The following is a 23,241-nucleotide window of genomic DNA, read 5'->3' as shown; positions in this document are numbered from 1 at the left end:
TGACTTGACTGTAGGTCTCAACCACGTCAAACATGGACATTTCACTAAATTAGTTAGAATGCGTAGTAATACCGGACAGATTTTGTGGTGTCTTGCCCACATGTGCCTAAAGGGTGCAGCGCTCTCAGAATGCTATACAAGAATTCAAACAAATAACGTTAATATTTTTATTTCTATAAAGCAACTGAAAATACGTAACTTTGATTACAGGAAGTGTCGCTAGAGAGAGGCGACATGAAAACAGTAAAGTTATACACAAAGTCCTAGTAAGCACATGATACGCATCACGATAATTTGATAGCAAAGCACTAATCTCCGTTGCAGATTGGGCCGATCTGAGGGGCCGAAGTTGGCAGCAGCGGTGCTTATATTCACTTCTTGAAGGGGGCGCTCCTGACGCGGTCCAATTCCGCACACCATGGGCCGACGTTTCCACACCACCTTCTCTGGTCTTGCGTTCCGCATCTTCGAACCCACGCTTGTGCTTATGTCAGAACAGATTTCATCGCGTAATTGACGTACTGATATTCGCGAGTGCGTTCGCTAATTCCGAAATTCCAGCCATGAACTAAATCAGTTTTCGAAATGTTTTAAGGTGTTATTTTTATATAATTTATATCGCCTTTAGTTTACAAAGCCATTGACAAAGAAGCATACACATACTCTCTCCTAATCAGCGCTCCAACTAAAAATTGATAACTAAAGACTGACAACTAAAGATAAATAAAATGATCTAAACATCACATGTGTTCAGACACTTCTCGTGAAGGCGTTTAAAAATGTCATCGACACACGAGTAGTAGTGCTCCGTGTCGAATAGTCTTTGACTCTGATCTTCAGCATCTTCTGTACTCCACAGAGAGACTCTTAGATGTGCTTTGAGCTGAGGAACTGACATTTGTAAAGACTTTCCAATTAATCTGAAGGTTATTCAGTCTTCCACTGCTAAAAATGTGTTGTGTTTCAACGAATGAATTCAAGACAGCCATACTGTACAGCTGCTTCAGGCACTTGTCTCTCTTCACTTTCTTCAGTGAGGAACCAAGAACCATGTCCTCCACCTCTCCGCATTCCCAATTGGGCATTCATTTTGTGTTCATTCTGTTTAGGTATAGTCCGAAACAACCATGATTAAATTTGATTCGAGTAATAATTATGTATAACTTTATTCAAACACCCCTCTTAGTCTCCAAATTAACAAAACAGTTCATTAGTCACCGAAAACAACAGGAAATTCGAAAGATATAAATAAATTTAACAACACGTACGTTAGACAACAAACGATCGCAACGCTGTGTAGGAACAGTGGCCGCTCCAATAAATCTCGCGGAAATACGTAAGAGAAAGAAGTTCAAAAAGATGATCACAAAAACATTCTTACCAAAAACATTCTTACCATTCGGCAGCACATTTAGGTATAATCACCCACAATACAAGATATTAGTGCGCTGTATCGAGCTTAAACATGCAACTATTCGCGAAACCTTTCAATATGTGGAAACTAGGTTAATCACTTCACAATAAAATAGCTTCAGTGCAATGCACTACTGAATAATTAAAGCAGTTTGAACGAAAAATCATTCTGGTTAAGTATGGACATCACCGCCGGAAGGGTCTTTCTGTAAACTACATCCTGCAATGTTATTTTATTCGTGTTGGTCCCTCCAAATCTTAGACGTTAACTATTCTTGGTGAAGAACGCAGTCACAGATACTAGAAAAAAGATTTTATTTTAATGCTATAACCAGTTTCGGGCTATTATGCCCATCTTCAAATGGCTGACCTTTCCAATTACATTAATAGTTTCATCATCAGCAAGTCAGATCCTGTATCGTAAAATAGTATTGAACATGTAGCGCCACACTACATGTTGTTTAGATAGCAAAATCATGTTAATGTGCCTGCATTTTACTAGACATAAGATGAAACAGTCTAAAACATTAAATGATTTGGCTTCACAGCCATCGTTTATAGGAATACTCTTTATTGTGTCCAGTTATACTGATAATTTAGAAACACACACACACACACACACACACACACACACACACACCACACAAACACACACACACACAGACTCAGACAACGAAATGTCACGCTAAGAAAGAAGATAAAATACTTTCCAGTACTAAAATCTTCATTTACTTATTCTTCTCAACGAAAACTCGAATGACTGTTTTCACTTTTACTACTGTTCAATCGGAATAAATAGGAAATAAGCAATGCTACGTCTCTATCTATTCGTTGCAATGTCTCAGATCTTCAGTTGTAAATATAGCCAATACATACTAAAGCACACTTCCACTTACACCATAGAGCTGAATATAAAGACGCAGTTATAAATACAACAGTGTTAAGTTCTCAGGTAAGTGAAATGGATAGCGTTTCAATTCAAGCAGAGCCACAACACATTAGTGTTGCTAAAGCAAATCTTCCTAACTTTAAGATATACATCTACATCTACATGACTACTCTGCAATTCACATTTAAGTGCTTGGCAGAGGGTTCATCGAACCACAATCATACTATCTCTCTACTATTCCACTCCCGAACAGCGAGCGGGAAAAACGAACACCTAAACCTTTCTGTACGAGCTCTGATTTCTCTTATTTTATTTTGATGATCATTCCTACCTATGTAGGTTGGGCTCAACAAAATATTTTCGCATTCGGAAGAGAAAGTTGGTGACTGAAATTTCGTAAAAAGGTCTCGCCGCGACGAAAAACGTCTATGCTGTAATGACTTCCATCCCAACTCGTGTATCATATCTGCCACACTCTCTCCCCTATAACGCGATAATACAAAACGAGCTGCCCTTTTTTGCACCCTTTCGATGTCCTCCGTCAATCCCACCTGGTAAGGATCCCACACCGCGCAGCAATATTCTAACAGAGGACGAACGAGTGTAGTGTAAGCTGTCTCTTTAGTGGACTTGTTGCATCTTCTAAGTGTCCTGCCAATGAAACGCAACCTTTGGCTCGCCTTCCCGACAATATTATCTATGTGGTCCTTCCAACTGAAGTTGTTCGTAATTTTAAGACCCAGGTATTTAGTTGAATTGACTGCCTTGAGAATTGTACTATTTATCGAGTAATCGAATTCCAATGGATTTCTTTTGGAACTCATGTGGATCATCTCACACTTTTCGTTATTTAGCGTCAACTGCCACCTGACACACCATACAGCAATCTTTTGTAAATCGCTTTGCAGCTGATACTGGTCTTCGGATGACCTTACTAGACGGTAAATTACAGCATCATCTGCGAACAGTCTAAGAGAACTGCTCAGATTGTCACCCAGGTCATTTATATAGATCAGGAACAGTAGAGGTCCCAGGACGCTTCCCTGGGGAACACCTGATATCACTTCAGTTTTACTCGATGATTTGCCGTCTATTACTACGAACTGCGACCTTCCTGACAGGAAATCACGAATCCAGTCGCACAACTGAGACAAGTGTTCGATATGTTATGAATTTGCTAAAATTTTACAAAACAATCTGTGGGTACTTAATTGTACCTGAACTGAAACCGTATGTGTAATAAACACAAGGAAGCTCTACTGTCATTCCCACCATTGCTTGTATCTTATAAGTTATAGAGTGCAACAATCAGTCGTCCTTTTTCAGATTCTATTACTCAAATCCAGATTTGGTGTAGTAGCATTCTCGATGCACTATTTTCTATTCCCAATGCATGTAAGTCCCTGATATGCGGGCGTCAGTCGCAGTCTCTCAGTATAGATACTATAATAACATGACTGTCATCTTAATTACCATACTTTATGACGTAAAATGCCTATCACTTATACTCGTATTTATGGACGACTAATCTTAATTACATAATTTGATCCAGAACTACCCACATTCCCGTTCCCACTCCAACTAATTCACGTACACTCATATTTATGCAATTCTGGTCTTCAGTACCATGATTTATTGTCCATAAATGTCCACCTCCTCTCTCCTGCTTTATAAGGCCAGTCAGGTGCACTACAAATGTCAGGTCGGACTGAACTATCTAACTTTACATAATTTACAAATAAAAAATTATGTCAGGCACTTTGACACTATGATTGATATTAAGTTATATTTGAAATTTCGTTTTTGCAATTTGCACTGGAGTCTGTGCCAAATGGTATTCTCTGCAAGCACATCAGTGTATGACCAACTCCCACTGGTATTTACGGTTTTGACGCTATGTGTTACAATTTTGCTTATTTTCTCCCTCTACTTCAAATAGCCACTTTCGAGTAATTTTCAACAAGACATACACACATAAGAAACTTTAAAGGTTTAAAATTTAGAGCCGCAGCGCATTATTTAAACGAGTACACTGATACTCTAGTAGTTTACTATTCAACAGTTTCCACATTTGCAACACATATACTCTTAGTTCGTACTAAGTCCATGTTTCACTATAAGTATCACGGCTTTGCATTATTAGTGGGTTAATAAGGATGGCTGAGGCTTTAACGTCATTAACAAGATGTGTTGCAGTAGTCTGGTGGTATGAGACAGGCCTTGCAAAGAATGGCTTGCCAGCCATTCTCCTCTAGCCATCACTCCCACCTCCCCCCCCCCCCCCCTCTCTCTCTCTCTCTCTCTCTCTCTCTCTCTCTCTCTCTCTAGGCGTGGTGACGTCACAGCCTCGCCACAGCCTACGGTTTGCTTATCAGCACTCGTCTCAGGAAAACTATTTCCTCCGGCTCGACCATTGGCTATCTGATTTTGAAGAGGCTTCACTGTTCCATTTGTTCGCTTGCTCTCGGTGTTTTGTTCAGATTTACAGAACTGTCATTTTGAATCATTACTGTGGCTACTATTGTAATTATTGTGGACAGTTTTCTATTAGAGTTCTCAACAGTGTCAAAAGAAACAATAATGAGAACAAAGTTTTCAATGTGGAGTGAGAGACTGTTTCTTTGTACACAGTCCCGATGAAAAAGCCAAATGTCTAATACGTAAAAAACCGTTAAGTCAAAAAAAGATAATGACCTTGTTCGACATTCTTCTTCGCTCCATGAAGCAACACATGGACGTTTCTCTCAAGATGGACGATGCACTTTAGTGGATAAGTTAAAGAAAGAGATACAAGAGTTACCAGAACCATCCAGTCTTAAGGAAGAGACTTTAATAGCACCGTATGTGGTGCGCTTAAAATTAGCAGAAGCTCAAAAATACTTCAGCGACAGCGCACTCGTCAACGAATGTAGAGTAGAAATTGCAAAAGCGTTTGTCTTTGACAATGCCGCTGAGCACTTTATGACAGGTGCTTTGTCACGTAGCACAATAAAAAGTCAAATTCTTGACATGAGACATATTACAGTTTAATTACAAACTCTCCTTATTAATTGTTGCATCAGTGTATTGATCTAACAGGTCTTAGTCAACTACAAATTTTTATTCGCCTTGTAAGGGACGACTTTTCTGTTGATTAAGAGTTACTCGCTTTAGTTATTGCTAAGAACAAAAGTTTTGGATATTTTTAAAACAGATAAAAAGAGTGCTGACAAAATTTGTGGCTTTAAAAAGTGTTTTGTAATTTGCACTGAAGGTGCACCAGCTGTGGGCGGTAGCAAAACTGACTTCATTGGTCAATAAAGAAAAAACGGAGTAAAGTTTCTTTTCATTGTATTACACAACAGGAAACACTGTTTAGGAAAAGTGTCAGAATGCCATCAACAGCGAAAATTACAAACGCAGTACAAGTTTCATTGTATTATACATCAGGAAGCATCGTCTGGAAAAAGTGTCGGAATTCTGTCCGCAACGAAAATTACGAATATAATACAAGAAAGAAATGAATTACTTTCATATAAAATTTAAATAGTTTTGGAAGAAACTGATGCGGAATAAGGACACATACTTTTTCATTCCGAAATGCGGTGGTTACGTTTTACGAAATTTCTCAAAAATTTTACTAATCACGAAAATAATTTGAATTTTTATATGCAAGGAAAGGGATGCACTATTTCTGGTGTTTTTACGGACGTTAATGGATTCCTGAGTAAACTTTCCTTGTTTAAATTGCACCTAAACAAGGTAAATTTATGTTATGACCTGAGTTGCTGCTAACAGAAACAAGGACACATGGAAGTAAAAGTTTCAAGATTTCCCTCCAATATTCATGAAGTCTCCTCTGAGTCGTTTTGTAGATTTTGAATATCTAGAGCTGTATACAATTTTCTTTAATAATCTAATGAAAATTGTTGATGAACGTATTAGAAGTGATCTTCAAGAAGGAGTGTGCAGTTTACAAAATGATCCATTCATACTATCCAAAAAAGAAAAAGATGGAGCGATATTTGAAGTTGTGTCACAATATCAGTACACAAAGCTCGCACGATTTGCTCTTCAAATATAATCTTTTTTCGCATGAGCATACATTCGTAAAAGTACATTTTCTCTATTGAAGTACTTTACAGCCGCCCAGCGCAGTGCAGCGACCACTGAGTCGTAGGAACATCAGCTTCGTCTCACTACAAGACAAACAATTGGGTCGATATTGCAGAACTTGTCGAGATCAAGTTAAATATAATGTAAATATTTCATTTCTCATTAACGTAAATACAAAAATTTGAGACAGATAAACAAATAAAAATCAATGTTTTAGGAGTTTATGTCTTGCCCAATTTTCCCATAAGGAGTAGGTAGGGCTCACAATACATGGCTGTTCACAGTCGATCCTACAGCTGGGCGGCGTGAACATGATGGGGCCATAATGGCACCGCATGACGCAAGTTGGAGAGAGATGCACTCACTGTAGGGTAATGGGTCGCATGTTATGCATTGCCAGGCGTGCTATAACTAATGGAGTTGTAAATAATGATTGTTGTTGTTGTGGTCTTCAGTCCTGAGACTGGATTGATGCAGCTCTTCATGCTACTCTATCCTGTGCAAGCTTCTTCATCTACCAGAACCTACTGCAGCCTACATCATTCTAAATCTGCTTAGTGTATTCATCTCTTGGTCTCCCTCTTGGTTTTTACCCTCCACGCTGCCCTCCAGTACTAAATTGGTGATCCCTTGATGCCTCAGAACGTGTCCTACCAACCAATCCCTTCTTCTAGTCAACTTCTGCCACCAACTCCTCTTCTCCCCAATTCTATTCAATACATCCTCATTAGCTATGTGATCTACCCATCTAATCTTCGGCATTCTTCTGTAGCACCACATTCCAAAAGCTTCTATTCTCTTCTTGTCCAAACTATTTATCATCCACGTTTCACTTCCATACATGGCTACACTCCATACAAATACTTTCAGAAATGATTTCCTGACACTTAAATCTATACTCGATGTTAACAAATTTCTCTTCTTCAGAAACGCTTTCCTTGCCATTTCCAGTCTACATTTTATATCCTCTCTACTTCGACCATCATCAGTTATTTTGCTCCCCAAATAGCAAAACTCCTTTACTACTTTAAGTGTCTCATTTCCTAACCTAATTCCCTCAGCATCACCCGACTTAATTCGACTACATTCCATTATCCTCGTTTTGCTTTTGTTGATGTTCATCTTTTATCCTCCTTTCAAGACACTGTCTATTCTGTTCAACTTCAGTTCCAAGTCCTTCGCTGTCTCTGACATAATTACAATGTCATCGGCCAACCTCGAAGTTTTTATTTCTTCTCCACGGATTTTAATATCTACTCCGAATTTTTCTTTTGTTTCCTTTACTGCTTGCTCAATATACAGATTGAATAGCATCGGCAAGGGCTACAACCCTGTCTCACTCCCTTCCCAACCACTGCTTCCCTTTCACGTCCGTCGACTCTTATAACTGCCATCTGGTTCCTGTACAAATTGTAAATAGCCTTTCGCTCCCTGTATTTTACCCGTGCCACCTTCAGAATTTGAAAGAGACTATTCCAATCAACATTGTCAAAAGCTTTCTCTAAGTCTGCAAATGCTAGAAACGTAGGTTTGCCTTTCCTTAATTTAGCTTCTAAGATAAGTCGTAAGATCAGTATCGCCTCACGTGTTCCAACATTTCTACGGAATCCAAACTCATCTGACCCGAGGTTGGCTTCTACCAGTTTTTCCATTCGTCTGTAAAGAATTCGCGTTAGTATTTAGCAGCCGTGACTTATTAAACTGATAGTTTGGTAATTTTCACACCTGTCAACGCCTGGTATCTTTGGGATTGGAATTATTATATTCTTCTTTAAGTCTGAGGGAATTTGGCCTGTCTCATACATCGTGCTCACCAGATGGTACAGTTTTGTCAGGACTGGCTCTGCCATGGCTGTCAGTAGTAAATAATGATGGGAAACAAAAATTCCATATGCGAAAGTTTCTACAGACAAGTATGTACAGTAAAAACACACACAGGACATCGCTGAACTACACTGTAAACAATTTAGCACAACTGCGCCACAACCATTGGGATAGGATGGAGACTTTTACCTCGTTATTTAAAAACACACACAATATGGGATGGCTCCTCTGCAGTCCATGTGTAGCGTGCCCCAGCAGTTCACTCGACCGGCGTTGCCACCAGCCACGGCCACCGCCACCGCCGCCGTGTGAGCCCAGTCGCTTCCACAGCTGATTCACATCTGAGGGTGGCAACCATGGCCAACAAGCAGAAGCAGCAGCCACACCTAAGATGGAGTCTGGCGTTATTTTAATGGAGCAACGAGAGGCGAGGTGCGGGCTGAGGACTACAAGCAGCCACGAATATAAACAAGCAGTGAATAATTATGAATGACAATGCTGGAAAAACTCTTATATTATTTGATTTTCAAACAGCTGAGCTAAACTCAAAGTACTCATGCAGTTTTCCCTTCACTTATTCTGATCATCACTAAACAGACACACAATTTTCTTGGAGCAATGCAATCTGTCTTTCAATAATCCCTACAAAATAATGGCCCTGACTAACAATAACCTTTACCTTTCATGAACCATTTACCTCACAAAAATCTTTGAACTGCTGCAATACAGCGAGCGCCTATACTTCCAGCTAAATGAAAGATTCTAACTACTGAAGGCACTAATTACTGATGGACATAGTTAGCAAATGAAAGATTTTGATGGAGAAGAAACAGTCTATTTGCCTTAATGGTGTTCAAAAGTCATCGTATATATATGTATCAATTGATGACATCCATCTTTACAAATTTCCTTTTTCTGGCGGACACACGCCCAGATCGTTTGCTTATAATAACTTCTCAAAATTCTGGCATCTCTCTCTCCACATTCACCACTGCCTGCGGCTCAGCTCCCACATCACAACGCTACACGCTGTTGACATCCAACTGCCCATCACTACACAAGCAAATATTCCAACAATGAGACCAACCAGTCACATATTGCACACAGTGCAGTCAGCGATTTTCATACAGAGCACTACGTGGCGTTACCAGCAGTGCTTCAAACAGATACATCGTTGTTCCAGGACTGACACATGGACCAGCACGCGGCGGCGCAGTGCGGTCCTGTTACGAATAAAGTTCCGCACTTTTGTAAAAACTCGTCGCCAGTTTTTGTGAAGGCCTCGTCGCTACTGCTGTGGAAGTTGCCACTGTCGTTACGGTAGGCCGAGTTGGTGAGTTCGTGAAACGGCTTCTGGTGCCACTGTTACACAGCTATGCCCCAGGGTCAGGTAAAAGAACTGGAAAATGAAGGTTCTACAACACTCCTACAGATCAGGAACGAAGTCACACAAACGAGTTAAAAGGTTTACATATCTTTGTGACTAGCTAAATCATGAAGTCCGCAACACTACTTGTAAAATAACACAAAAAGGCCCTCAATGGCTGAGTGCAAATAATCGTAGGTACACTTCACAGTACATAGCAAATACAATTTACAACTGTCTGCTCAGAACTAAGAGTTCACTAAACGGCGTTCCCCGATTAAGTCAGCCCTGGACGATGAGCTATAACAAAGTCTGTCTTCCGAGTAGGCTTCTGTCCGTTGTTGTCCGGTCATCGGCGGATTGTACTCGGCTGGCAATTGGCCGAGGCGAAGTCGACGTCTTCATCCTCAGAGCCGGCCGTGGCGCTGGAGGAACTCTTGCAGGTGCAGAGTCTGTATGGCACTGGCGTTAGCTCGCAGCTTTGCCCCTGTGGTGCTTTTGCCCTGACTGTGTAATGTTCGGATGACGCAGCACACACATCTTGTGGTGAATCTCTTCTCACACTCATGCCTCCTTGAAGTTACTGAAATACAGTTCTCAGATGAAAAAAGCTACAGAAAAAACAACTGTACACCTCGTAACCACAAGTCGCATTAAAAATAGTTTTGTCGATGGAAGATTAATAAAAGTTAAATGAAAGTATTTACGGTAAGCTTGGCCACATCGGTTGTTACGAAGGCTTACTCTAAGCTGTACAAAGTCTGAAAAGTCCACATGCACACATCATTCATAACCATAGCCAGTTTACGGTAATTATGAGTTATCCTTCACAGAAAGTTCACAAACGGATTGTTTATTTTACAGTAATTAGCTCAGATGCTGCTATAATCAGTCTCGCATAAAAAAAAATGCTGATGTTCGCGAGTAAGCAACGTGCCACGCGGATTTTTTTTTAAATGTCACCAAAAGTTCTGCATTTCACAACGTGCGTTATATCGAACTGTCTTCCATACTTTACGGCACTTCTCAAACACTTTGGTACCGAAATATCACAACCTTAATAATTTGCATCGGAGCACCTGTCAACAGGTGTGATCACTATGAGATCCAAGGCCCGACTCTACTCATCTCGCTACACAAAAGAACTTTCTAGTTCCCAAAGTACGCACGATTGTGCTAATTTCTTATTGGCAGAGAAACATCGCAGCTACTTGGAAAAGCAGCATCAAGCCCGCTCATCTGTCTCATGTATACAGAACCAATCAAAATTTGTCACTAAATCAGAACAGTAAATTAACATAAATAAATTCTGAAAATTCATAAATATAAAATTAGCTCCTTCATAACAAATCCACTTTATCGAAATCATAATCTCATTTCCCCAGTACCATAAACTGAAGAAATAGTTTATAACAGATTCCCCGGTACGACTCAGTAACAAACATGTCACTTTCGAACATTCCACATGAGACCAGCTACTTCAACGTATTATATAAAAACTTCATATAAAATATTGTTTCACATTCACATCTTCATTCACTCTCATAACTAAACACAATGATAATTGTAATTAATAAACAATTACAAAATTAAAGAAACAGAACTGCAGATAAAAATGACAATATTTTGACTGCAGCTCAAACAGTGTCTGTCAACAAGCGAGCTCTACTACATCGCATAGAAACTATATACACTCCGACTATGACATCACCAGTCCCGTACTTCTCATAGTGCACATCTGTTCACCTCGCGTCATGTCCGATCTCAATAGGCACGATATAAGGCACTACACCTCAAGCAGTCTTAATTCACATGCTAATACTCAGAGAGAACGATAAATATATAACACTGAACAATAATGTGTTTAATTATAAAACTTATTCGAGCAGAGTACATGTGTGAATATCCTACACTCTTAGCAGTGTGTAATCTACACTCCTGGAAATGGAAAAAAGAACACATTGACACCGGTGTGTCAGACCCACCATACTTGCTCCGGACACTGCGAGAGGGCTGTACAAGCAATGATCACACGCACGGCACAGCGGACACACCAGGAACCGCGGTGTTGGCCGTCGAATGGCGCTAGCTGCGCAGCATTTGTGCACCGCCGCCGTCAGTGTCAGCCAGTTTGCCGTGGCATACGGAGCTCCATCGCAGTCTTTAACACTGATAGCATGCCGCGACAGCGTGGACGTGAACCGTATGTGCAGTTGACGGACTTTGAGCGAGGGCGTCTAGTGGGCATGCGGGAGGCCGGGTGGACGTACCGCCGAATTGCTCAACACGTGGGGCGTGAGGTCTCCACAGTACATCGACGTTGTCGCCAGTGGTCGGCGGAAGGTGCACGTGCCCGTCGACCTGGGACCGGACCGCAGCGACGCACGGATGCACGCCAAGACCGTAGGATCCTACGCAGTGCCGTAGGGGACCGCACCGCCACTTCCCAGCACATTAGGGACACTGTTGCTCCTGGGGTATCGGCGAGGACCATTCGCAACCGTCTCCATGAAGCTGGGCTACGGTCCCGCACACCGTTAGGCCGTCTTCCGCTCACGCCCCAACATCGTGCAGCCCGCCTCCAGTGGTGTCGCGACAGGCGTGAATGGAGGGACGAATGGAGACGTGTCGTCTTCAGCAATGAGAGTCGCTTCTGCCTTGGTGCCAATGATGGTCGTATGCGTGTTTGGCGCCGTGCAGGTGAGCGCAACAATCAGGACTGCATACGACCGAGGCACACAGGGCCAACACCCGGCATCATGCTGTGGGGAGCGATCTCCTACACTGGCCGTACACCTCTGGTGATCGTCGAGGGGACACTGAATAGTGCACGGTACATCCAAACCGTCATCGAACCCACAGTTCTACCATTCCTAGACCGGCAAGGGAACTTGCTGTTCCAACAGGACAATGCACGTCCGCATGTATCCCGTGCCACCCAACGTGCTCTAGAAGGTGTAAGTCAACTACCCTGGCCAGCAAGATCTCCGGATATGTCCCCCATTGAGCATGTTTGGGACTGGATGAAGCGTCGTCTCACGCGGTCTGCACGTCCAGCACGAACGCTGGTCCAACTGAGGCGCCAGGTGGAAATGGCATGGCAAGCCGTTCCACAGGACTACATCCAGCATCTCTACGATCGTCTCCATGGGAGAATAGCAGCCTGCATTGCTGCGAAAGGTGGATATACACTGTACTAGTGCCGACATTGTGCTTGCTCTGTTGCCTGTGTCTATGTGCCTGTGGTTCTGTCAGTGTGATCATGTGATGTATCTGACCCCAGGAATGTGTCAATAAAGTTTTCCCTTCCTGGGACAATGAATTCAAGGTGTTCTTATTTCAATTTCCAGGAGTGTATATTTTGTATACGCTATCTGATCAAAAGCATCCGTACGCCTACTATTAACAGTGCAACTACCGTAGCAACTAGAGATAAAGCCTCTCCCTCCTAAGATAAGGCGCTAATAACATTTCATCTGCCGGCCGGAGTGGCCGAGCGGTTCTAGGCGCTACAGTCTGGAGCTGCGCGACCGCTACGGTCGCAGGCTCGAATCCTGCCTCGGGCGTGGATGTGTGTGATGTCCTTAGCTTAGTTTGGTTTAAATTGTTCTAAGTTCTAGGGGACTGATGACCTCAGAAGTTAAGTCCCATAGTGCTCAGAGCCATTTGAACCATTTTGAAAATTTCATCTCCCTGACATACGTTCTTCCACAACAAAATCAGTAAGTAATCGCTTTTATATAGGCTATACTGAATTGAAACAAGTAGTGATGGCTATGCCAATGTCATTGCTGTAGCACACTGCACAGAGATAGGGGTGCTCTGGCTTCAAACACTGTCAGGTGTAATTAATCTTTTCTCAGCACACCTAATATACAATACACATTAAGCTGCGGCCTCCCCCCCCCCCCTCCCCCGTATAGAGTAAAACACACACACACACACAAATTTTGTAAACTTTAAAAAATAATCCTGCCTAGTAATGACACAAAGATTAAATGGGTAACACTACGTTCATGCGGCTCCCATTACGTTGCTCGCTGGCCGTTCCTTTGCTGATTAGGCGTATCTTCGATTGCCAGCAAGTGTGCAAAAAAGTTATTTTCTGAATAATTCCATTACCTACACCTCATTCCAAGATAGCTCTTCTGTTACTACCGTCATTCAGTATCTGTCCGTATTCTCTTCATGAATGCCACATGGAAAAGTCTTTCGGTAAACCTCCTTGTTAGGTCCAATTTATCACTGCAGTAATGTCACAGGATGTGTGTGGGAAGAAGCAGCATCTTACACACAACTCATCCCATCCGACTTTTACCACACTAAACCACTCAGTGATGTCATACCCTTACTTATGTATACTACTGAAGTTGTTACGAAAAATCTCGAGAGGTTCTTGAGCAATGTTCGTGTGTTTGTGCTCGTGGCGAAACTGTTGATACGCTCATAGGCTCAGACTTCACTCTGACGGACGCTCCTGTCCTGTGTGGCGACATTAAAAGAGGTTAGTGTAGTCGTAACACCTCGTAACTACAGGAGGCGTGTCATGCTTTCTTTTTCACTGTCGCCTGACAATGCGACTTTAACATACAGGGGGTATATAAAGTGTGTCAGGAGGATGTGAAAATCAGTAAAGACGTTGTCGTAATGCAGAAAGGGAGCGATTTGTCTGACATTCAAAAGAGCATGATCATTGGCTTTCGAGTCAGTTTTGGAATCAACTGCGGAAGCATTTCCGATATGTATGTATGTATGGATTAAGCCGGGGACTTAGGAACGACTGAGAGGCTTCGTCCTGCCGTAGCGCTCAGTGGTTCACAACCCCTCAACAGGCCACAGCAGTCCGCCCACCCCACCGACCCCCCACACAGAACCCAGGGTTATTGTGCGGTTCGGCCCCCGGTGGACCCCCTCGGTAATGTCTCATATCTAACGAGTGTAACCCCCATGTATGCGTGATAGAATAATTATGGTATACGTAAACGTGGAAATGGTGTTTACGCAGCAATCGCCGACTCAGTGTAACTGAGCCAGAATAAGGGGAACCAGCCCGCATTGAGGTAGATGGAAAAACGCCTTAAAAAATTTCCACAGGCTGACCGGCACACCGGACTTCGACACCAATCCGCAGGTCGGATTCTTGCTGGAGAGCGCCATGCCTTCCCGCTCGGAAAGCAGCGCGTTAGACCGCGAGGCTAGCCGGGCGGGCTGTTTCCGAAATGGCTAAGTATGTACACTGCTCGCATGCTGCCATGTTTAAAGTATGCCATGCATGACAAAACAGTGCTATCCAAAAGCGATGCTGCACTATGGACCTCTGATAACAAGTGTGAGCGACGGCTGTGAAGGTGTGTACGGAGGAATAGACGTAGAAGTATTGAGCAACAGACGGTGCAGGTGAACCAATGGGGCACCAACAGTGTCTCCTCAACGACCGTTCAGTGATCGTTGTGTAGGGGCCTCACCAGGCGACGTCTTGCTCATGCACCCATGCTGAATCTATTCTTGGGGATCACATCCACCCCTACATGGCTTCTGATAGCAACGCCACCACGTTCAATAATCCTTTTCTAGTGGCCACAGGACGTCGTAATACGACTCAAACTGTGGGCAATAAACTGCATGATGCGCAACTTCGCTCCCTACGTCCATGGCGAGGTCCATCTTTGCAGCCACGACACCATGCAGCGCGGTACAGATGGGACCAAAAACATGCCGACAGGACCGCTCAGGACTGGGATCATCTTCTCTCCAACGATGAGTGTCGCATATGCCTTCAATCAGACAATCGTTGGAGACGTGTTGGAGGCAACCCGGCCGTTGTGGCCGAGCCGTTCCCGGCGCTTTAGTCTGGAACCGATCGCAGGTCCGAATCCTGCCTCAGGCATGGATGTGTGTGATGTCCTTAGGTTAGTTAGGTTTAAGTAGTTCTAAGTTCTAGGGGACTGATGACCTCAGATGTTAAGTGGTGGTGGTGGTGGTTAGTGTTTAACGTCCCGTCGACAACGAGGTCATTAGAGACGGAGCGCAAGCTCGGGTGAGGGAAGGATTGGGAAGGAAATCGGCCGTGCCCTTTCAAAGGAACCATCCCGGCATTTGCCTGAAACGATTTAGGGAAATCACGGAAAACCTAAATCAGGATGGCCGGAGACGGGATTGAACCGTCGTCCTCCCGAATGCGAGTCCAGTGTCAGATGTTAAGTCCCATAGTGTTCAGAGCCATCTGAACCATTCGGGCCCCCATCATGCACATCTTGTGAATGACTTCCTTTAGGATAACATCACTCGACTAGAGTGCCGAGCATGTTCTCCAGACATAAACGCTATCGAACATGCCTGTGATAAATTGAAAAGGGCTGTTTATGGACTATGTGACCCACCCAACTACTCAAAGGGACCTACAATCTGGACCAACAGCGCCTTGATGAACTTGTGGATAGTATACCACGAAGAATACAGCCATCCAACAATGCAAGAGGATGTGCTACTGGGTATTAGAGGTACCGCTATGTACAGCAATCTGGACCAGCACCTCTGAATATCCCGCTGTATGGTGGTACAACATGCAGTGTGTTGTTTTCATGAGCAATAAAAAGGGCAGAAATGGTGTCTACGTTCATCTCTATTCCGATGTCCGTCCCTGTAGCTGAGTGGTCAGCGCGACAGAATGTCGCCCGGATTCGATTCCCGGCAGGGTCGGTGATGTTCCCAGCTCAGGGACTGGGTGTTGTGTTGTGCTAATCATCATTGTTTCATCCCCATCGACGCGTAAGTCGCCGAAGTGGCGTCAAATCGTAAGACTTGGGCGCGGCGAGCGGTCTACCCGACGGGAGGCCCTAGTCAAACGGCATTTACATTTTATTTCTGTTCCAATTATCTTTACAGGGTCCGAAACTCTCGGAACCGAGCTCATTCAAAACTTTTTTTGGTATGTTTGTATATCGAACAGACTTAAACTATTCCCCAGCAAGGGAATCACACTTTTAAGTGCACCTAATGTGTTACGCAAACGCAAAAGAAAAACTGAAAACTGTAATTGAAACTCCGCCATAGCCGGTCCCAAGCCCGGTTGACAACGGAGGAGGGGGAGGAGTAACACCTCGTTAAAAAACCTTGCCAGGGATACTATTCTCAGATGAGGATGTAGTTTATACACAACATTATAGAATTTATAAAGGGAAACCAACAGTGTGAATAACGGAAAACATGCCAATGTTTGGAACAGCATTGTATGTAAACAAAAATATCGTAGATAGTGTAACAGAAATTAGATCGAATTCAGAAACGATGTCCATGTTAACAATGAAATGCAAGAATAAAAGTTACACCCTCATAAACTGTCATGCACCTATTAACGCTGACAATAGAAGAGAATCTGAAATTTCAATCATACCTAAAAAGAACGTTAAAATACTTATTGGTGACTTCAATGCGTAAATTGGGAGGGAAAATATATTTAGAACTATTGCAGGTGAATATTCAGCACACTCAAGAACAAATAGAAATGGTGAGAGACTGATCAACATGTGTAAAATGTTCCACTTAAAACTCTTGTCCACACATTTCCGCAAACTGACAAGAAAAGCCAAAACCTGGAGACAGCCAAATCCAAACCTAGGTGAATTTCAACTGGATCACGTAGCCATATCTAAAAGGTACATCATGGAAATTATGAATGTTGAAATAGTCAGAAATGGAGAATTCGATTCAGATCATTATCTCTCTAAAATTAAAATAAAATTTATCCTATCTAAACCAAAAAAGGCGACCAAGAACAACACCACTACAGCTAATATGACAAAAGAAAGTATAGAAAAATTTAGAGACGAAATTGAGAGAAGTAAAGAAGGTGATTGGCGTGAACTCAAGATGAAAACAACTCAACCAACAGAGAAAACTTTAGGATTAACCAAGAACAAAACGAAGAGCTCAAAAATGGAGAAAATGGAGATGTTCGATAAAAGAGGAAGAACTTGAATAATTCAGGCAACAAAGTAAAGAAACACCAAAAATAATCCGGAAAATCAAAAGGAACTTTGAAAATTGTCAGCTTATTGAAATAGAAGAAAATTTCACCAAAAATAATTCTAGACATTTTTACCAAACCTTTAATCACATACTTAAAAGATATCAGGCACCAAGTATTTGTTTCAAAGATGAAATGCCAAAATAGGATGAAATAATAAAGAAAATTGTGAACCTATCCAGTTCCAGAATTTCCAGTGACACCTCAAAATCTAGAAGAAGATTTCTCGCCAACAGAGCTAGAAATTCATGAAGCCATCAAAACACTCAAAAACAATAAAGCAAGTGATGAAGACTCCATTACAGCAGAATTATTGAAGTGGTCAGAACCAAAAATCATAAAGGATCTACAGCTCCTTTTTGAGAACATTTGGAAAGCTGAAAAGATTCCAGCTGAATGGAAAACAGCATTAATCCACCTGCTACATAAAAAGGGAGACAAACAAAATGTCAGTAATTACAGAGGAGTGTTACTTCTGCCAGTGGCATACAAAATATTATCAAAAAATCGCCTCAACAGAGTGGTAGATACTTTAGATAAACAACTAGGAGAATATCAGGGTGGTTTTCGAAAGAGAAGATCCTGTGCAGAACAAATTTTTAACTTAAAGTCAATAATTCGCCATAGAATGTTAACCAGCAAACCAATACTAGTGTCATTTATAGATCTCAAGAAAGCATTTGATTGTATAGACAGATAAACGATAGATAAGATCATTAGAGAATTTGGTGTTAAATCAAAACTAGCAAACTTAATTCGTGAAACACTAATAGGTACAGTATCTAAAGTCAAATTTATGGGAGAAGTATCTCAGCCTTTTGGAATAGAAACTGGTGTTAGACAAGGTGATGGTTTATCACCTTTACTGTTTAACTGTGTTCTAGAAAAAATTGTAAGGATCTGGAATTCAGAGCTAAAAAATCACAAAAGTGAACCAATAACTCTGGGAAGGAAAACAAATGGAATTAAGGAAAACCGCTTGGCTTTTGCGGATGATTTCGCAATACTTTCAGAAAACCTGACAGAAGCAGTTACTCAAATAAACATTCTGGAAAAATTAGCAAATGGAACTGTTCTCAAAATTTCAGCTGAAAAACAAAATTCATGACAAGTATAAAAAATGCACCAAAATATATAGAAACACAAATAGGTAAAATAGAGGGAGTAAATAAATTTAAATATCTTGGAGAAACTATAGAACAGAATGGACTAGAAAAATGTACAATAGATGTAAGAATTAACAAAATGGAAAGAGCATATGGTTTGACCAAAAATGTTTACAACAAGAAATGTATAACTAGAAAAACAAAACTAAAACACTACACCACAGTGGTACGACCAGAATGTTTATATGGATCTGAATGCCTAACGATGAACTATAAGATGGACAAACTAGAGGTACTGGAAAGAAGAATTATTAGAAAAATAAAAGGTGCAATGAAAACTGCAGATGGTGGAAAATAAGAAGTAATGAGGAGATCTGCAAAAATATAGAGAAAATATCTCATGTAATGGCCAAACGAAGATTAACCTTTTTTGGACGTCTCTACTGAATGGATGGAAATAGACTAACAAAACAAATACTCCAATATTTATGGAAGAAGAAATCGACAATAGCATGGATTACAGAAGTAAGAACAGATATCAAAAGAAACAACATCAAAGAATTAGAAATAGCAGAAAGAAACCGTTTTAAAAACAAAATACTAAATTTGGAAGGCTTTCAAAGCAGAAGAAATAAAAAATCGGGAACAACATGGACAGAAGAAAGGAAGAGACTTCATGGGGAGAAAATAATTGAATACTGGAAAAATAGGAAACAACAACAAATGAAGAAGAAGAACTGAAGTTGTTAACGTGATCATAGTTTGTCAATACGATTGTAAAAAAAAAAAAATTGAAAGAGATGGAAGTCGAAAACCAACAACCGGAATATCTGGCGAAAACAGCTACCATAAAAGAAGAATATAAACAGCTACTGGAAAAAGGAGAAGCTATTTCAACTGTTAACATATTGCTTTAAACACGTCATACAGATAAATCTATCTATGACTTGATTATATAAAATACATGCATTTACAGTAAACAACAATGGAGATTGGTCACATATTGGAGCACTGGCCGAAATAAACAGAATTTTGCAAAATTAATTTTTTTTAAATTTATCTTTCAAGCTTAAAATTGCGGTCTTCTGCCGTTAAAAGATTGTGGTAACATATTTTAAAATTTTGAAGTTTAATCGGGGCCCTCAGCTATTGGTATTGCACTTTGCATATGTTGCCTTTTTTAAAATGAGTCATAGAAGAAATCTTTTGTTCTTTCGAAGGGCGATGCTGCTCCGACTGCTTCACCGACTACTCCAAATTAATGTGATAAAACTTCTTCCAGCAAGAAACTTTATGACAGAAAAGAAAAATCTGGAAACTATAAAAGTGTCAATAACGCTGTGAATGAAATAATTAACGTTTCCTTGCTCTCTAATATTTCGAAACATAACGTATAATGCCAAGTTTTCAAAGAAAGTGGACTGGAATTGAAAATAATTTAACACATTGGTTTGGCATGTAAAATGTTATTGAAGTGTAACAAATGTGGTTCAGAAGTTTCGTTTGCTAATTCTAACAGTATTTCTCATAGTGGTAATAGTGGAAAGAAGGTGTATGATATAAACGTTAGGCTAGTGTACGGCTTGCGTTGCATTGCCAAGGGCAGTGCTGCAGGGACAATGTTATGTGGAATTATGAACTTGCCAAAACCATAAACCAAGTTTGGATTTTATTATGAATTGGTGGAATCTTCTGCTAAAGATATTGGTGAAGCAGCAATGAAGAAAGCAGTTGAACAAGATGTGGTAGATAATGGGAATTGTAGGGATTTAACTGTTGCTTTAGATCGATCATGGCAACATAGAGGTCATAAATCTCTAAATGGAGTTGTGACAGCTACCAGTGGAGACAGTTGCAAAGTAATTGATGTTGCTATTCTCTCAAAACATTGCAGATGTAAGGGCAATACCAAGGACGGACATAGTGAAAGTTTTGAAGCAAATTTTCACGGCACGAGTGGAGCGATGGAAATAGAGGGAGTGAAAGCAATTTTTTCCAGATCACAGAAGTGGTATAGTGTATGATACACTAACTATCTAGGAGATGATGGTTCTAAGGGATATAAAGCTGTAGAGGAACTCAAACCTTATGGCAATGAAACTCACATTAAAAAAACAGGAGTGCATTGGACATGTGCAGAAGTGGATGGGGGCTCGCTTGCACAAACTAAAGCTAGGATTCCAGAAACTTAGTGATGGAAAGACCCTTGGAGGAAGAGGAAGTTTGACAAATGAAGCAATTGGTAGATTGCAGAGGTATTATGGGTGTACAATTAGGCAAGATACAAGAAACATTGAGCATATGAGGAGAACAGTATGGGCATTATTTTTCATACTGCATCAACAAATGAGCACCCACAACATGCACTGTGCTCCACATGTGATGACTCATGGTGTAAGTACCAATCAGGAAAGGAATTTTCCCATAATAACAGTTTTCCAAATGCTGTAATTGATGTAATTAAGCCTATATTCAGAGATTTATCACAGCCAAGTTTACTGGAAAAGTGTTTACATGGGAAAACACAAAATCCAAATGAAAGTGTAAGTAATTTAATTTGGATTAGGATTCTCAAAAGAGTGTCTGTACAGGTAAAAAAATCATTGGATTTTGGAGTGTATGATGCAGTGGCAACATACAATGAAGGAAACATTAACAAATGTGATGTGCTGAAACATTTAGGTTTCCAACCAGGACGCAACACCATTTCCACAATGTGCCTAATTGATGAAGAAAGACTAAGAGGTGCAGAAAGAAGAGACAAAAGCCTACAATGTGCAATAAAAGGGAAGAAAAACCAGTGTAAAGGAAACTTAACACTGGAAAAAGAGGAGGATGCTGATAAGCCATCATATGGGGCAGGGATGTATTAAAAAACTTCGGAAGCCATTTTCTGTAAGTTTAAAATTTTCTATTTTGAGGAACATTTTCTCAAAAACTGCTAACGGTATATCAATAAAATTTATACACAATATTTTTCACTTCTTTTCCTTCATTTTTTAACAAATTGTAAAAAAATATTGTATAATTCAATAGATATAGAAGAAAAAGTGCAAAATTTTAGAAAAAAATAAGCATCTCTTCAAAATAATTGTAAAACAAAAACTAATAAATATTTTTTAAAATGGTTCATGGTGTGGGTTCCTGTAGTCATGTCCTAGTTCATGAACCACGGGCAACATATGAGTGGCTAAGTAAGTGGTCCTGACAGTTGGGATACCAGTTACTTTGGAATAAGGCTGGGCATCTCGGACATATTCTGAGTCTTGGTCACCTTTGTGCTCATACAGCAAAGACTACCAAATCCACCAGTTAGTCCCTCGACCGTTAGGGGTGAAACTCAATGGGACTTGGGGCAAGTAAGGCTAGCAACCTGCTTCCCTGGTACTTTAAATATGATGCTGGCAACAATCAGAGCAAAATGCCTCGGACCTTTGGAGGTGATGGAGTCCCACCTCTAACTGACAAATCAAGGACTCTTAAGATACGAATTGGCAAACAAATGGTAATGAGATGGGGAGCTATTAATATCAATGGGGGCTACGCTGGGAAGAAGGTAGAGCTAGCAGAGGCTGCAAGTAAGATGGGGCTGGACGTTTTAGCTGTTAGTGACATTCACGTAAGGGGTGAGAAAGAAGAGGAAGTGGGAGAATACAAGATCTACCTGTCAGGAATCAAAGTAGGAATAGCACAATGGGGTGTAGGGCTTTACATCAGGAAAGAAAAGGACCCCAGTGTAGTTGCAAAAAGGTATGTTAACGAACGACTGATGTGGATAGATTTGACAGTGTCTAGCAAGAAAATTAGGATTGTGTCAGTATATTCGCATTGTGAAGGGACAGATCAAGATAAGATGGATAGTTTTTATCAGGCACTCAGTGATGTAGTTATTAGAGTAAAGGACAAGGACAGTGTTCTGCTCATGAGTGATTTTAATACCAGGATTGGGAATCGAACAGAAGGGTATGAAAAGATTATGGGTAAATTTGGAGAGGATATGGAGGCCAACAGGAACGGGAAACAGCTCTTGGATTTCTGTGCCAATATGGGCTTAGTAATCTCAAACTCCTTTTTTAAACATAAGAACATTCACCAGTATACTTGGGAAGGCAGGGGAACCAGATCTGTCATTGACTATATAATAACAGATCAGGAATTCAGGAAGGCTGTGAGGGACACACGTGTATTCAGGGGATTCTTTGATGACACTGATCATTATTTAATCCGCAGTGAAATTGGGATTGTGAGGCCGAAAGTTCAGGAGGTCAGGTCCATTTGTAGAAGGATAAGAGTGGAGAAAGTTCAGGATAAGGAAATCATTCACAAGTACATAACAGCGATCTCAGAAAGGTACCAGTTAGTTGAATGTAGTCAATTACAGTCATTGGAAAAGGAATGGACAAGGTACAGGGAAACAGTACTAGAAGTGGCTAAAGAATGTCTTGGAACTGTAGTGTGTAAAAGTAGGATGAAGCAAACAGCTTGGTGGAATGACACAGTCAAGGCAGCCTGTAAGAGGAAA

The sequence above is a fragment of the Schistocerca gregaria genome, chromosome 5 (genome assembly GCF_023897955.1).
Source record: "Schistocerca gregaria isolate iqSchGreg1 chromosome 5, iqSchGreg1.2, whole genome shotgun sequence".
NCBI lineage: Eukaryota > Metazoa > Arthropoda > Insecta > Orthoptera > Acrididae > Schistocerca > Schistocerca gregaria.
Note: the sequence above shows the minus strand (reverse complement) of the source record.